Source organism: Leptodactylus fuscus, chromosome 8 (genome assembly GCF_031893055.1).
Source record: "Leptodactylus fuscus isolate aLepFus1 chromosome 8, aLepFus1.hap2, whole genome shotgun sequence".
Lineage (NCBI taxonomy): Eukaryota > Metazoa > Chordata > Amphibia > Anura > Leptodactylidae > Leptodactylus > Leptodactylus fuscus.
The window spans coordinates 67,454,837-67,472,990 of record NC_134272.1 but is presented as its reverse complement, the minus strand read 5'-3'; the positions used below and the strand labels follow the sequence as shown (position 1 = coordinate 67,472,990).

At 44.0% G+C, this 18,154-nt stretch overlaps 1 protein-coding gene across 1 annotated transcript in view; it reads right to left on the bottom strand.

Annotated features, from left to right (window-relative positions):
* The window catches only part of PDE11A (phosphodiesterase 11A), a 336,929-nt gene that overhangs the window by 125,038 nt on the left and 193,737 nt on the right, over window positions 1–18,154 (bottom strand). The gene's annotated exons all lie outside the window — the stretch shown is intronic.

Here is an 18,154-nt window from a genome sequence, read left to right as displayed (position 1 = left end):
AATGCTTGCCACAGGCAATTGGTGCAGAATATGATGGAGATGTTTCCAGCATGTGACGTTGGCGGCAGGGAGGGCAGTTCCTCCAGTAGGCAACCAAGTTCTCACCGGTCCACACAAACGAGGGGCACACTGTCTAAGGTCTGGGACACCTTGATGGCACCCCCTCGCCAAAGTGCCGCCACGGAGGGTCCTAGTGTCACCAGGCGTGAGAAGTATAGGCGCATGTTGCGGGAATACCTTTCCGACCACAGCCCTGTCCTCTCCGACCCCTCTGCGCCCTACACGTATTGGGTGTCGAAGTTGGACCTGTGGCTTGAACTTGCCCTATATGCCTTGGAGGTGCTGTCCTGTCCTGCCGCCAGCGTCCTATCTGAGAGGGTGTTCAGTGCAGCCGGTGGCATCATCACTGACAAGCGCACCCGTCTGTCAGCTGAGAGTGCCGACCGGCTCACTTTGATAAAAATGAACCACCACTGGATAGAGCCTTCATTTTTGTGCCCACCTGTGTAAAGCACCCCAACATGAAACTCCATGTCTGTACTCAACCTCTCCAATTCCTCCGCATCCTCATACTCATCCACCATAAGCGTTGCACAATTCTGCTAATACTAGGCTCCCTCCAACATGATTTCCCCCAACTCTGCTGGTTAGAGGCTCCCTCCACCCTGATTTCCACCAACTCTGCTGGTTAAAGGCTCCCTCCACCCTGCTTTCCCACAACTCTGCTGGTTAGAGGCTCCCTCCACCATGAATTTGCCCAAACTGGGCTGTTTAGAGGCTCCCTCCACCATGAATTGGTCCAAACTGGGGTTTTTAGAGGCTCCCTCCACCATGAATTGGTCCAAACTTGGCTGTTTAGAGGCTCCCTCCACCATGAATTGGTCCAAACTGGGGTGGTTAGAGGCTCCCTCCACCATTAATTGGTCCAAACTGGGCTGGTTAGAGGCTCCCTCCACCATTAATTGGTCCAAACTGGGCTGGTTAGAGGCTCCCTCCACCATGAATTGGTCCAAACTGGGGTTTTTAGAGGCTCCCTCCACCATGAATTGGTCCAAACTTGGCTGTTTAGAGGCTCCCTCCACCATTAATTGGTCCAAACTGGGCTGGTTAGAGGCTCCCTCCACCATGAATTGGTCCAAACTGGGTTTTTTAGAGGCTCCCTCCACCATGAATTTGCCCAAACTGGGCTGTTTAGAGGCTCCCTCCACCATGAATTGGTCCAAACTGGGCTGGTTAGAGGCTCCCTCCACCATGAATTTCCCAAAACTTGGCTGTTTAGAGGCTCCCTCCACCATTAATTGGTCCAAACTGGGCTGGTTAGAGGCTCCCTCCACCATGAATTTGCCCAAACTGGGCTGTTTAGAGGCTCCCTCCACCATGAATTTGCCCAAACTGGGCTGTTTAGAGGCTCCCTCCACCATGAATTTGTCCAAACTGGGTTTTTTAGAGGCTCCCTCCACCATGAATTGGTCCAAACTGGGCTGTTTAGAGGCTCCCTCCACCATGAATTTGCCCAAACTGGGCTGTTTAGCGGCTCCCTCCACCATTAATTGGTCCAAACTGGGCTGGTTAGAGGCTCCCTCCACCATGAATTGGTCCAAACTGGGCTGTTTAGAGGCTCCCTCCACCATGAATTTGCCCAAACTGGGCTGGTTAGAGGCTCCCTCCACCATGAATTGGTCCAAACTGGGCTGTTTAGAGGCTCCCTCCACCATGAATTTGCCCAAACTGGGCTGTTTAGCGGCTCCCTCCACCATTAATTGGTCCAAACTGGGCTGGTTAGAGGCTCCCTCCACCATGAATTTGCCCAAACTGGGCTGGTTAGAGGCTCCCTCCACCATGAATTGGTCCAAACTGGGGTTTTTAGAGGCTCCCTCCACCATGAATTGGTCCAAACTTGGCTGTTTAGAGGCTCCCTCCACCATGAATTGGTCCAAACTGGGGTGGTTAGAGGCTCCCTCCACCATTAATTGGTCCAAACTGGGCTGGTTAGAGGCTCCCTCCACCATTAATTGGTCCAAACTGGGCTGGTTAGAGGCTCCCTCCACCATTAATTGGTCCAAACTGGGCTGGTTAGAGGCTCCCTCCACCATTAATTGGTCCAAACTGGGCTGGTTAGAGGCTCCCTCCACCATGAATTTGCCCAAACTGGGCTGTTTAGAGGCTCCCTCCACCATGAATTTGCCCAAACTGGGCTGGTTAGAGGCTCCCTCCACCATGAATTGGTCCAAACTGGGTTTTTAGAGGCTCCCTCCACCATGAATTGGTCCAAACTTGGCTGTTTAGAGGCTCCCTCCACCATGAATTGGTCCAAACTGGGGTTTTTAGAGGCTCCCTCCACCATGAATTGGTCCAAACTTGGCTGTTTAGAGGCTCCCTCCACCATGAATTGGTCCAAACTGGGGTGGTTAGAGGCTCCCTCCACCATTAATTGGTCCAAACTGGGCTGGTTAGAGGCTCCCTCCACCATTAATTGGTCCAAACTGGGCTGGTTAGAGGCTCCCTCCACCATTAATTGGTCCAAACTGGGCTGGTTAGAGGCTCCCTCCACCATTAATTGGTCCAAACTGGGCTGGTTAGAGGCTCCCTCCACCATTAATTGGTCCAAACTGGGCTGGTTAGAGGCTCCCTCCACCATGAATTTGCCCAAACTGGGCTGGTTAGAGGCTCCCTCCACCATGAATTGGTCCAAACTGGGGTTTTTAGAGGCTCCCTCCACCATGAATTTGCCCAAACTGGGGTGTTTAGAGGCTCCCTCCACCATGAATTTGCCCAAACTCTGCTGGTTAGAGGCTCAATCCACCCTGATTTTCAAAACAAATGTTGGTGCCAACCTCAACTTACTACAAGGGCCAAATTCACTGCTGGTGACAAGCTCTCCTCACTGCAAGTGCCAAATACACATGTTTCAAGGTGTTTTCCTACTGTCAGAGAGGTGGTATTGAGTGTGTAAAGTGTGTAGTTGTTAGGCTGTGATGTTGGGGTAATAGAGGGTCTTTGGTGTGTTAGATGCCCCCAGACATGCTTCCCCTGCTGTCCCAGTGTCATTCCAGAGGTGTTGGCATCATTTCCTGGGGTGTCATAGTGGACTTGGTGACCCTCCAGACACGGATTTGGGTTTCCCCCTTAACGAGTATCTGTTCCCCATAGACTATAATGGGGTTCGAAACCCGTTCGAACACACGAACATTGAGCGGCTGTTCGAATCGAATTTCGAACCTCGAACATTTTAGTGTTCGCTCATCTCTAATAATAATAATAATAGTAAAGTTAGTCTTATTGACAGTTACACAATAACTATACACATTGTGACCACTAGAGGGCTCTTGTACCTAATTCTATCCATTTACATTAGCGTCTCCTGATGCTATACTTTTGTATATAGAAGAAAGTAAAACTTTGGAGCATCTTTTATGTAAATTCCATAAGGAGACAGCAATGCACTAGTCACTGCAGGATGTCATATTTTTGCCTAAAAGAACTTGATTTGTTATGACTGAATGCCACAATCTGCATAAAACTGTAATTTAATGGGATTTGTCTTGCAGCATGATCTCTTAGGCAAGCTTCGTGGCTGGCGCTGTTTTGGGGGGACTGTGGCTGACTCTTGTTATAGGAATACTAGACTAAGCTTCACATGCTGAATACGATGCCAGAAGTTGCGTTGGGACCGATTTTGGCCAGAGTCGGGAGACGAAAACTCTGGCTTCAAAATAAAATGATTATTTTAATTATATTATCCAATTATTGATACGGCATAATGAATTAGATGCATAGATTATAATGATTGTGTAATATAATTAAAATATATTATTTGTCTTTTAAACTCAAAGTTTGGATTTGATCCCGACTCTGATTCTGACACCACAGTTCTGAGTGTAAGGGATTTTTCACGAATTAATAAATTTCCCCCACTGTGTCCATTTGTGTTTAACCCCTTACCCTTCTATGTTTTGTTTTCCTTCGTACCTATCCATCTCCAGGACTATACATTTGCATCGCCCATTACAACCTGATCATTGGCTTGTCATTGTTCTTTTCTATGTATTGTGTAAACACATTATAATGGTGAAGACGAGCACCAAAGCATCGGATTTTGCAAATGACAGGTCATGTAATAAGGTATCCTAGCAGCATTATGTAGTCGTGGCAACACGCAAGCCTTTACAACACGCCACCTAAGACACACGTCACCTGATCACTGACCCTATAACACGTGAAGTTTCCCACAGTAATGTGCAAAGTGTCTTTAGGGGATGTGTATTTGCAAAAGCAATTCACAAACGGCTTCAAGTGAGCAAACTGTATGTTTATGAATATACAATGCACTTCATGGTAAGATCTGCACAGAGATCATGTACACTGGTTACCGACTGAGACGTATTGCCTTGTTATAGCTATCGCATCTCTACATATGTGCCCTGCAGGCCAAAATAAGTAGTGCAGGATTAGAAAAACATGTTTATTCCAGAAACAGCGCCACATCTGGCCAGGGTTGAGCTGAAATACCACAAACCAAGGCTGCTTTAACCATAGGGCAAATGGTGCACCAAGCCGTATTGCAGAACTGAGACAAGTGACATGTCCCAATTATATAATGTCCACGTGTAATCTATGTATATGTATGTAATGTCCACGTGTAATCTACGTTTATGGATGTAATGTCCACGTGTAATCTATGTATATGTATGTAATGTCTATGTGAAATCCATATATATGTATGTAATGTCCATTTGCAATGTATGTTTATGCGTAATGTATGTATGTAATATCTGTGTGTGATGTATCTATATGTATGTAATGTCCATGTGTGATTTATTTATATGAATTATACATGTCCTAATGAAAATAACTCTACATGCTGAATGTGTACTGTATATATACACTAGCTGGTACCCGCGACTTTGTCTGCGGTGATTGTAGCAGTGGGTATATACAGGCATGGGTAAGGTTTTCGTACTGTGTATAAGGGATGGGATATGAAATGTAACTGTGTATCTTGTTTTTGTTGTAATTCAGAGAATCCGTGAGACTTTTGTGTTGCAGTTACTTTGTATTTGAGCTGCTATATATACGGTGTTGTGAGAAACTTTACATAGTGACTTTGGGACAGAAGTATTTGAAGTTAACCCTTTCCCGCCGATGGCATTTTTTGATTTTCGTTTTTGACTCCCCTCCTTCTAAACCCCATAACTTTTTTATTTCTCCGCTCCCAGAGCCATGTGAGGTCTTAATTTTTGCGGGACAAATTTTTCTTCATGATGCCACCATTATTTATTCTATATAATGTACTGGGAAGCAGGAAAAAAATTCAAAATGGGGTGGATTTCAAGAAAAGATGCATTTCTGCGACTTTCTTACGGGCTTTGGTTTTACGGCGTTCACTGTGCAACCAAAATGACATGTCCCCTGTATTCTGTGTTTCGTTACAATTCCAGGGATACCAAATTTATATGGTTTTATTTACATTTTGACCCCTTAAAAACAAATCCAAAACTGTTAAAAAATTTTCTTTTGAAAAGTCGCCATATTCCAACAGCCGTAACTTTTTTATACGTGCGTGTACGGGGATGTATAGGGCGTCATTTTTTGCGGGACCGGGTGTACTTTGTAGTTCTACCATCTTCAGGAAATGTTATTGCTTTGATCACTTTTTATTCAAATTTTTATCAGAATCAAAACAGTGAAAAAACGGCGGTTTGGCACTTTTGACCATTTTTCCCGCTACGGCGTTTACCGAACAGGAAAAATATTTGTATAGCTTTGTAGAGCGGGCGATTTCAGACGCGGGGATACCTAACATGTATGTGTTTCACAGTTTTTAACTACTTTTATATGTGTTCTAGGGAAAGGGGGGTGATTTGAATTTTTAATACTTTTTTTGTTTTTAATATTTTTTTTACTTTTTTTAAACTTTTTTTTTGCATTTATTAGACCTCCTAGGGGTATTGACATGGGTGGGCGGTGTCGCGGATTGTCAGAGCGGTGGGGGTTGGCAAACATGGCTGCTCCGGAGCGTTAAAGAGCGCCTCCTGGAGTATCGTTAAGGGGAGGGGCAAAGTGGTAAAGTATATGTATATGTGATTGTGTGGGGTGAGGGGCGAGGCTGTAGAGGGTAATATGAATTTTGTGGCTTGCTATGGTCCAAAGTGTATGAGATTGCAGAGATGGTGATGTGAGTTTGGGGTTTGTGGGGGTCCTGGGAAAAACTTATGTGCGCTATTGTGACGAAAAGTAGCCTATTGCGCAATAGGGTGTATTAACTATGTTTGTGGAAAATTTCAGCCAAATCGGTCGAGCGGGTTTTGCGTGATTGACTAACAAACATCCGAACACACAAACCCACAAACATCCAAACTCACAAACTTTCACATTTATAATATTAATAGGATACTGTATATAATTAATAGAGATGAGCGAACAGTGTTCTATCGAACACATGTTCGATCGGATATCAGGGTGTTCGCCATGTTCGAATCGAATCGAACACCACGTGGTAAAGTGCGCCAAAATTCGATTCCCCTCCCACCTTCCCTGGCGCCTTTTTTGCACCAATAACAGCGCAGGGGAGGTGGGACAGGAACTACGACACCGGGGGCATTGAAAAAAATTGGAAAAAGTCATTGGCTGCCGAAATCAGGTGACCTCCATTTTAGACGAATAGTGGATTTCAAATCCGGGTCATATGAGAATGTGAACTTTGTGACTATGAGACAGGGATAGCTGTACAGGCAGGGATAGCTAGGGATAACCTTTATTTAGGGGGGAATGTTATTAAAAATAACTTTTTGGGGCTCTATCGGGTGTGTAATTGTGATTTTTGTGAGATAAACTTTTTCCCATAGGGATGCATTGGCCAGTGCTGATTGGCCGAATTCCGTACTCTGGCCAATCAGTGCTGGCCAATGCATTCTATTAGCTTGATGAAGCAGAGTGTGCACAAGGGTTCAAGCGCACCCTCGGCTCTGATGTAGCAGAGCCGAGGCTGCACAAGGGTTCAAGCGCACCCTCGGCTCTGATGTAGGAGAGCCGAGGGTGCACTTGAACCCTTGTGCACCCTCAGCTCTGCTACATCAGAGCCGAGGGTGCGCTTGAACCCTTGTGCACACTCTGCTTCATCAAGCTAATAGAATGCATTGGCCAGCGCTGATTGGCCAATGTATTCTATTAGCCTGATGAAGTAGAGCTGAATGTGTGTGCTAAGCACACACATTCAGCTCTACTTCATCGGGCTAATAGAATGCATTGGCCAGCGCTGATTGGCCAGAGTACGGAACTCGACCAATCAGCGCTGGCTCTGCTGGAGGAGGCGGAGTCTAAGATCGCTCCACACCAGTCTCCATTCAGGTCCGACCTTAGACTCCGCCTCCTCCGGCAGAGCCAGCGCTGATTGGCCGAAGGCTGGCCAATGCATTCCTATGCGAATGCAGACTTAGCAGTGCTGAGTCAGTTTTGCTCAACTACACATCTGATGCACACTCGGCACTGCTACATCAGATGTAGCAATCTGATGTAGCAGAGCCGAGGGTGCACTAGAACCCCTGTGCAAACTCAGTTCACGCTAATAGAATGCATTGGCCAGCGCTGATTGGCCAATGCATTCTATTAGCCCGATGAAGTAGAGCTGAATGTGTGTGCTAAGCACACACATTCAGCACTGCTTCATCAAGCCAATACAATGCATTAGCCAGTGCTGATTGGCCAGAGTACGGAATTCGGCCAATCAGCGCTGGCTCTGCTGGAGGAGGCGGAGTCTAATGTCGGACCTGAATGGAGACTGGTGTGGAGCGATCTTAGACTCCGCCTCCTCCAGCAGAGCCAGCGCTGATTGGTCGAGTTCCGTACTCTGGCCAATCAGCGCTGGCCAATGCATTCTATTAGCCCGATGAAGTAGAGCTGAATGTGTGTGCTTAGCACACACATTCAGCTCTACTTCATCAGGCTAATAGAATACATTGGCCAATCAGCGCTGGCCAATGCATTCTATTAGCTTGATGAAGCAGAGTGTGCACAAGGGTTCAAGCGCACCCTCGGCTCTGATGTAGCAGAGCTGAGGGTGCACAAGGGTTCAAGTGCACCCTCGGCTCTCCTACATCAGAGCCGAGGGTGCGCTTGAACCCTTGTGCAGCCTCAGCTCTGCTACATCAGAGCCGAGGGTGCGCTTGAACCCTTGTGCACACTCTGCTTCATCAAGCTAATAGAATGCATTGGCCAGCGCTGATTGGCCAGAGTACGGAATTCGGCCAATCAGCGCTGGCTCTGCTGGAGGAGGCGGAGTCTAAGATCGCTCCACACCAGTCTCCATTCAGGTCCGACCTTAGACTCCGCCTCCTCCAGCAGAGCCAGCGCTGATTGGCCGAATTCCGTACTCTGGCCAATCAGCACTGGCTAATGCATTGTATTGGCGTGATGAAGCAGTGCTGAATGTGTGTGCTTAGCACACACATTCAGCTCTACTTCATCGGGCTAATAGAATGCATTGGCCAATCAGCGCTGGCCAATGCATTCTATTAGCGTGAACTGAGTTTGCACAGGGGTTCTAGTGCACCCTCGGCTCTGCTACATCAGATTGCTACATCTGATGTAGCAGTGCCGAGTGTGCATCAGATGTGTAGTTGAGCAAAACTGACTCAGCACTGCTAAGTCTGCATTCGCATAGGAATGCATTGGCCAGCCTTCGGCCAATCAGCGCTGGCTCTGCCGGAGGAGGCGGAGTCTAAGGTCGGACCTGAATGGAGACTGGTGTGAAGCTATCTTAGACTCCGCCTCCTCCAGCAGAGCCAGCGCTGATTGGTCGAGTTCCGTACTCTGGCCAATCAGCACTGGCCAATGCATTTCTATGGGGAAAAGTTAGCTTGCGAAAATCGCAAACTGACAGGGATTTCCATGAAATAAAGTGACTTTTATGCCCCCAGACATGCTTCCCCTGCTGTCCCAGTGTCATTCCAGGGTGTTGGTATCATTTCCTGGGGTGTCATAGTGGACTTGGTGACCCTCCAGACACGAATTTGGGTTTCCCCCTTAACGAGTTTATGTTCCCCATAGACTATAATGGGGTTCGAAACCCATTCGAACACTCGAACAGTGAGCGGCTGTTCGAATCGAATTTCGAACCTCGAACATTTTAGTGTTCGCTCATCTCTAATAATTAACCATATATGTTGTATTTATATGTAAGTATATATAGCTTGCACTTATGTATTACATATTTCTATATACAGAATGTGCAAGGCAAAATTCAAATCTGTGTTGGAGGTGCAGAGGCACACGACACTGATGTGAATTTACCCTAAGGTGCGTACTATATATAATCTAGTCTGTAAGTTTTGTCCTCTTCTAAAAATCTACTCTCTGTCCCTCTGAGAGTCAAGTCTGTGTATTGTCCACTTACAATAATAGGTGTCTCTATATACAGTATATTTATTTAGACATTTATACTGTGGGGGAGATTTACTAAGCCAGCTGTGCTAGAATATATGTTACATGCATTAAGACATGTTTGTAAGTAATGCCATTTACATGCATAATGTATATATGTATGTGTATGTATGTATACATATGTATACATATGTTTCAGCTAATGGAAGCAAAATACCAGGTATATGGCTGCAACCAGCTCAGTTCCTGTTCAAGTGAATTGTAGCAGAGCTGCAGTAGCCGGATAGAACATCAGTATCCAACTTTGCTAGGTTCTGAAAAGCCTATTTAAAACTTGTGTTCTGTGCACCAGTCTTAATAAAATCTCTGGCTAGGGCTACTTATTTAACTTATATAGTTGTGCATTTCCTGCACTGGTAGTGGAAGTTTTCCAATCCACACCACCAGTCCACTACGGGTTTCTCCCTGGTCCGAGGTGTTCTCAGGTGAGGCTTCCAGATATTCATTACTGGGGAGCGAAGCCTGAAAAGGGCAGACAGTCGCGATAATTCTGCTACATCTGTATACGCATATATATATATATATATATATATATATATATATATATATATATTTCTGTAAGTAGTGTCCACTTACGTAATAAGTATATCCATATATAGTTTGTGTACTGTACATACATATATATGTAGCAAACATCAACTGAACAGCTAATGTGTTACACACCAATTAATTTAATAGCATTGGTTGCGATAAATGTGAAGTTAACATTTTCTGAATCATGCTAATGTTGTCTACATTTGAATATATGCAGTGTATATATATATATATATATATATATATATTTAGTGTGTATATAGAGTACATATAATAATGTAGTAAGGATCTCTATATACCGTTTGTGTATATAGAGCCCATTGACCATTTAATGGCATCATAATGATGGATTCCTACACTAACACTTTATAGATAGGGCAGGAGATAACCTTATATACTCACTGTTATAGTGCAGACTATAAGGACTTCATCTCTGGGGTCTTGTTTATACAGGGAGTGCAGCATTTATTATATAAGTAAAGTCTTAGAGTAAGGACCCATCTGAAGGAGGTCGCTGTGACATGGCAGATGGACTCGCACATTTTACCAAACTGTGCGCTAAGAACCTCAGTATATATATCTGTATTCAGGGATACATGAACGTGTATTGTTTAATGCTCCACTCCAGAAGTATGTCTAGAGTTTTAGAAAATCTACCTTCAGTAAATTGACCTGATGTTTACGTATGGGGGCTTGACTAGTGAATCCTCATTACGCTCTGGACAGGCTCTTTGTATGTGTGGAGGAGCCGTCCAGACAATTGAACAGTCACTCGTTCAGATGTCCCAAACAGTCTGAAGAGGGCTTCATCAGAGAAAATAACTTTGCCCACTTTAGTCCATGAATCCTGGGTCATGCCAACAGTAAAGCAACTGGAGACCCTCCGTGTGGGGTTGCTTTTCATCCAAGGTAGTGGGCTCACTCACAATTTTGCCTAAGAACACTACCATGAATACAAAATTATATCTGAATGTCCTCCAAGAGCAACCTCTCCCAATGGTCCAGGAGCCATTTGATGATGGGCAAGGCTTTCTCCAGCATGATGGAGCACCATGTCACAAGGAAAAAGTAATAACCAAGTAGCTCGGAGAACAAAACACTGGAATGTTGTGTCCATGGCAACAAAACTCCCCAGATCTCAATCCCTTTGAGAACCTGTGGTCAATTCTTAAAGCGACAAACCAAACCCACAAATTGTGATAAACTCCAAGCACTGATAAGGCAAGAATGGGTTGTCGGGTTGTCATTAGAGATGAGCGAACAGTGAAATATTCGAGATTCGATATTCGTTTCAAGTAGAGTCTCAATATTCGACTACTCGATCGAATATCGAATCCCATTATAGTCTATGGGAAAAAATGCTTGTCTCAAGGAAAACCACTATTCGACTAAAGGAGAGTCACCAAGTCCACGAGTAGCAGGAGGAGAGTGTTATAGTCTATGGGGTCCGTGCGCTTTAACTGCATAGCGCTTGCAGTTGCGCTGATAAAAAGTAAGTTCCCTCGTAACAGCAAGCTGCCAGCTCTCCCAACTAGCAAAGACGAGCCTGTGGCAAGTCAACACTGGTTTTGCAGCAGGCTCGTCCTTGCTAGTTGGGAGAGCTGGCACCTTGCTGTTATGAGGGAGCTGATTCTTTTTTGTCATAGGAATGCATTGACCAGCGTTGATTGGCCAGTGTACATCATTCAGCCAATCAACGCTGGTTCTGCCGGAGGCTCGTCTGTGAGGAGGCGGAGTCTAAGATTGGACCACAATGGAGACTGCTGTGGTCCGATCTTAGACTCCGCCTCCTCACAGATGAGCCTCCAGCAGAACCAGCTTTGATTGGCCGAATGCTGTACACTGACCAATCAACGCTGGTCAATGCATTCCTATGAGAAAAAGTAAGGTCCCTCGTAACAGCAAGCTGCCAGCTCTCCCAACTAGCAAGGACGAGCCTGCTGCAGAACCAGCGTTGATTTGCCGAATGCTATACACTGTATAGCATTTGGCCAATCAATGCTGGTTCTGAATCAAATATTTACTGCGAATAGCTAGTAGTATTCGATCGAGTACGAATATTTCGAATACCATAGTATTCGATCGAATACCTACTCAATGGAATACTACTTGCTCATCTCTAGTTGTCATCAGTCAGGACCACAAGCTGATACCGAGAAATGCCAGGGGAATTTTAGAAGTCTTGAAAAATAAGAGTTAACAATGGAAATATTGTCATGTCCATGAGGGATCCGTGAGACCAGATTAACTTCTGATGTGCACTTGGCAAGTCCTGTTTTTTACCCCCAACTGCGGGGCTCTGCCATTTGAATGAGAACCAAAATTTGTGTCAGCCTCAGATCTTTTGGCCACGGCTGTACAATACTTAGTGGCTATTCCCATTGAGTAGACCACTTTTTAATGGGATTTTGAGTAGAATAGAGGATTCAATGTATTTGCTAAGGTGTCTATACTGTATGTGTGTGTATGTACAGATCTAAATATCACTATGTGATAGTAAGAAATGAATAAATTGACAACTGGGTGTTGGGGGCATCAGTGAAGAAATTTAGGTAATACCCAGATGTCAATTTAGTAAAACATTTCTAGGAGGAATAACAGAGGAACATCACAACACAGTTACAGGAAAAGATGCTCCAAAATTTTTAATATAAGTTTTTACCGAAACAGACAGGAGAGATGGCATATTCACTGCAAAACCTTTTTTTACAATAGCGATTTCCAATGAAGATAACATCCAACTGAGGGATGACATATTCTCTATAGGAGTGCCTGTATTCATAGTAGGTATATAGCAGCCTGACAGCCTATGCATGTATATGCAGGACTACGTCACTGCTGGATCCTGTGCTATAGAAGCGGCTGAGACTTCTTAATGAGCTCTTCCTCTGGGAGTTTCATTCACCCACGCAGGCAGGCAGCCAATGTGACCAGGCAGTGGAGGTGAAAGCCTTAGACATTAACAAGCAACATTAGACTCTGGCAGATCTGAAAAAATGAACTCACATCTCATACTATCCTCCCAGTGCAAAATGCCCAGATATTTTTAACTCCATACAGTATTGACTAGTTATAGCATGGTCTCTCTGGTTAGGAGACATCAGACTAAACTGGCAGCAGAAAACAAATATCTTCTCTGTCCTTGTAACGTTAACCTCATAAAGCAAACACTTGTCTTCAGAGAACATTACCCTAGAGAGGAAAGTAGCATGTGGGATGTAAATGAGACATAAATGAACTTGAATACAAGAGATCTAAAGCTCTCATACATATTCAATAAAGGTTGGTATAGTATAATAATTTTGATGGAACCATTAAATGATCTAGCGTGTCCGATGGCACACCAACTGAACCATGACGGTAGACTTTAGAGGGAGTGACATATTGGATTTCAGGGTTTAGCAATGGCTTCTTCCTTAGGATCCTCCTCTTAGATAGGCAGAAAGATTATACATACCCCAGTACGCCATTTGGGTGACACATCCTCTATTCACTGCTGGTCATGTGTGGGGTACTGGTGACGTGTCGGCAAAGGCATCACCAATACGGCACATGTGAATGCAGAGGCTAGTGATTGACCTCATCAGGTACAGGAACCTCAGCCATTCCAGCCGGACTGTCAAAAATAGGTTGTGTTGTATTTTTGTTTGTTTTCATGGATCCCTCAATGGGATTCATGAAAATGGGTGCTCTTCAGGTGTAAAGCAGCCATGAAAAATGTATATTATTCATGGTAGTTTTCTACCACAGTTGTGTGAATCTAGACTTATGGTTGACTAGGGCAACACTTCACTGTTCACACGGAGGAATTTCGTCCCCCGAATCCAGAGCAGATTCCTCCCAGAATCAGTGGGAGGCAGAGACATGGAAAAAAGAAGTGTCCTGCTCAATCTTGCAGTCGATTCTGCGGGGTCCATTGCTCGAGACTGTCTCCTGATTAGACCCATTCATCTGAGCCTAATCTGGAGTGGAACGGATGTGTGCTGTATGCATCTGTTTGCAATGGGTGAGGATAAACCACCTAAACTCAACATTGCATGGTGTCCACATGCCTTTACCCAAATAGTGTATATAGACAGATCGACAAAGGTAAATGGCTAGACAGGCAAACAAATAAATCAATAGACATCTATGTTAGATTGATAGTTATAGATATAGCTATAAAAGCTGTATAACAGATGAAAAAGGGAATATTTTAATCTCTTCCTCCAATTTTTTCACACCAAATCTCATATCCTTGCTTTGCTAAAATCCTATAATTACATTTCTGATACACACAGCACATTTATATCTCACCGCTATTATCCAGTTGATGGCCTATGCTCCGGATCTGCTCCCTGTTTAATAACCATGGGTTAATTGGGTGGAAGACAGTAAAGGTAATATTAGGTTTCCTGTAGACGTACCGTGATATTTCTTTTTATGCAATTTACTAGGATTGTAAGTTACGTGATTTCAGCTAACTTCTCCCAGCCTATCTTCCTATCAGGTTCTTCGTTCCTATTTATTGTTTGCTCACATTCACCTTGGCATTTGCTATTGCTTTGTGTGTGCTGGCTATTTTCTCTTTGCTGTTGTTATCTCTACACATATTCCTGACCTATGGCTTTACCTTTGACTATGCTCTCGGATTTTGATTCTATACCGCACTGCTCGACTGGTAACGACCCCTTGGCTATCTGACCTCCCTTTTGTTTTTCTTTGTTTTGCCTTAGTTCTGTGTCATCACGTATATCTAAGAAGGGGCTGTCGACAAGTTGCCCTCTACCACTTAGGGTAGTTGAGGCAAGTAGGCAGGGACAGGAAAGGATTCAGCTTAGGGCTCACTCTCTTGTCGTGCCCCTCCTCCCAGGGCTCACCAGCAGCTACTGGGGAATTGCTCCTCTATAGATAACTTGTGCATGAATAAGATTAACCAGCTGACATGAGTCTAAGGGGTGATTTGTATCTGAATAAGTCTAAAGGATTCAGATTCAGCAAAGTACGTGAGGTCACATGATCAGCTGCTAAATCTTGCAATCTGAGGGCCCATTCACACAGGCACAGAGGGGACGGATTATGGCGCGTAATCCACGTCATAATAATCGCCCCCTCACTATGGTGGTCTATGTAGACCACCAGGCTGCTTTTTTCCATGAGCTCATGGAAAAAAGAAGCGGGCTGCCCTTTCTTCAGGCAGATTCCTCAGCTCGGTGAGCCATGGCATCTGCCTGGCGGCAGCAACCTCCAGAGTCGGCCCATTCATTTGAGCCAACTCCGGGGAGGGTGAGCCACGACCGCGATAGTTGTGGCAAGCGGGTTTTGACCCGAGAGTGACGCGGCTCCCCGTGTCACTCTCGGTGCCAAAATCCGCCCCACCGCCCCCCCGTGTGAACTTAGCCTAAGTGGGCTAGACAAGGGCAGAACCCCTAATAAATATTCATATTTGTTAACTCTATCAAAATGTTCAGCTGTACAACCTCTCCCCTTTCCTGTGTTGCCTTTTGTGGCACCCAGGAGTATTTTATATTGAAATGGTGTAGCTATATAATAGGATATAGCATAAGGTAAAAGTTTTCACTTTACCCCTTCTTTGACAATCACAACAATATAACAGTCATGATAAAAAATGACAGGACAGCACATTATTGTCCATAGTGCAGAAAATATTGCATAGGACTCTAAATTGATTGCCCCCAAAAATATAGAAAGAAAAATTATTGGGTAAGAGAACCTGTTCCAGTATGTCTAAATAAAAAAATACACATGGTTCTTATCATTATTATGTCTATTATTATAATTTGTATTACTATTATTACAAAAATGCATTCCAATATATGGAAAGAATTAAACTCCTTTTTCTTTTTCACATTTTACCTTCCTATAACTTCACTCCCCTTCCCCTTGTTACGGACGTCTCCCTCAGAATCGCTGCCTTTTTTGCATTTTTCTCGAATCTAGTGAAACCGTCATGCATAGCAAAACGGAATAATTTTATTCAGGGTTCTCCATTTACTGATGGAGCAGTAGGGATTAAGAATTGCCCGCAGATAAGCCCAAAGCATTGAGATAACTAGATGCAATCTTAGACAGGTTAAAATTGCCCTGGTTTTTTATGAATACTTCAAGGAAGGGAGAAGAAAGAAAATTAAAAAAGGAAGAGAAACAGAACAGAAACTTTGTAAAGTTACAAGAACTGTGAATTGCCACTTGTATTTTGTAGAAAATAATGCGTTTGCCATTACCGTGTCAGCGGGCCTCCATTTATAACTATATTCATGTAAAATGTCAGGGTCTATATAGTTACATTTAGAGCAGACATATTATTTTGGCAGGAATATTAGATGTGAGCTGCTTAAGTAATAAATGATAATATTAGTAATAAATCATTGCTGTGCCCATACAATATTCCTTTTGAACCCCTTAGGATGAAATGGTATATATATATATATATATATATATATATATATATATATATATATATATATTGTCATCAGGGTCTGGGGTTGCTAGGTGGGGTGGCGTAGACACAAAAGTCCAGTTTCTGTAGTCCAAATCAAAGGTAGAGTTTATTTTCACTCAAAAAAGGCAGTGCAGCAACAAAAGGAAATAATACAAAAATAAATACCTGCCCGGCTAGGCTCTAACTAAACATAGAATAGGTTACCTCACCTAGGATAACAGAAATCAAAAGCCAGTAGAATCACTCAGGACACAGCTCCAAAAATAGGACCTCTTTCTTTGGCTCTCCAGCCAAGCTCTGCCAAAGTGTTGCTGCTGGAGCTGGCTTCTTAAGCCTCCTTGACGAGGAGACTCTCTGCAGCTGAGTCGCTGCCAGAACATCCCCAAAGTGTGGACTGGAGTGGGGAGGAATGAAAGGTCTCACTACCAACCTACCTGCCATTCCTAAAAATCCAGCCCAGTAACCGGAACCTTGAAATAACACTCAGCAGACAATAGTTATCTGCTGAGAAATGTTCTTTCTGGAGTTTTCTCATCTCACCCACCTGTATATGTTACAGGGAAAGAGGTGTAGGTTTTGCAGGTTTCATACTTTTGCATTATTGCAATATGTTAGCACAACCTTTAACAGGCAGCACGTGACAGCTACTGGTGGCCATGTATGTCCATCCTTAACTCAGCCTGAATTTGCTTAAAGTGATATTCCCATCTCAAGAATCTATAAAGCTAGCTTATGTAAATTCAAGAGTTTTCCTATATACACTGCTGTACAAATGCTGCTTCATATCCCTGCTATGTTAGATTATTACTCCGATTGTTAACACAGCATTTCCATGGTGACATGCCCTGTATCTGATCAAGACAAGACTGAGCTATGAGTCACTGCTCTCTGCGAGGGTTGAGTTCCCTCTGTTATATACAGCTCTGCGATCGGTACAATCAGTTCAGCAAATTAAAGTTTGCTGATAAAGGTTCGGACAGTGTTGTTTTCTCTCTATGTAAACACAAATATAACACTGAGTTCAATCTCTGTGGAATCATGGTAAGTGTTCAATACAAGCCTGTGTAATGTAATATACATTCACTGTGCACAATATTTGATCTGCATATTAGATTTCTAGTAATCATAATAATCTCTCATAGTAAAGGCAAAGTCAATATTGTGTCCTGTTCATCAAACAGTCAAAGCCGCCCACCAGTTTGTTAAAACAGGAAGTCAGAGGAAGAGACAGCATTATCTCAAGATGCTATAGAAACTTATAGCATAACACTTACTGACAGAATATCACAAAATTATGTCTTGAAAACCTGGTTATTATTGTGACACATCTATCTGGTTATGTTCATCCAAGAGGAAAAGTAAGGAGGGCACATCTGTATAGATATATACCAAGTACTGGGAATAAGGATTAATGTATACTAGAGATGAGCGAGTAGTACTCTATCGATTACTACGGTATTCAAAATACTCGTACTCAATCGAGTACCACTCGCTGTTCGAATGTAAAAGTTCGATGCAGAACCAACATTGATTGGCCGAATGCTATACAGTCGGCCAATCAACACTGGTTCTTCTACCTTTAAAAGTCTTCTCCGTGCAGCTTCCCCGCGGCTTCTTCCGGCTCTGAATTCACTCTGCCAGGTATCGGGCCTGGGCAGAGCCGACTGCGCATGTCCGCTTGTAGTGCGGGCATGCACAGTCGGCTCTGCCCAGGCCTGATGCCTGGCAGAGTAAATGAAG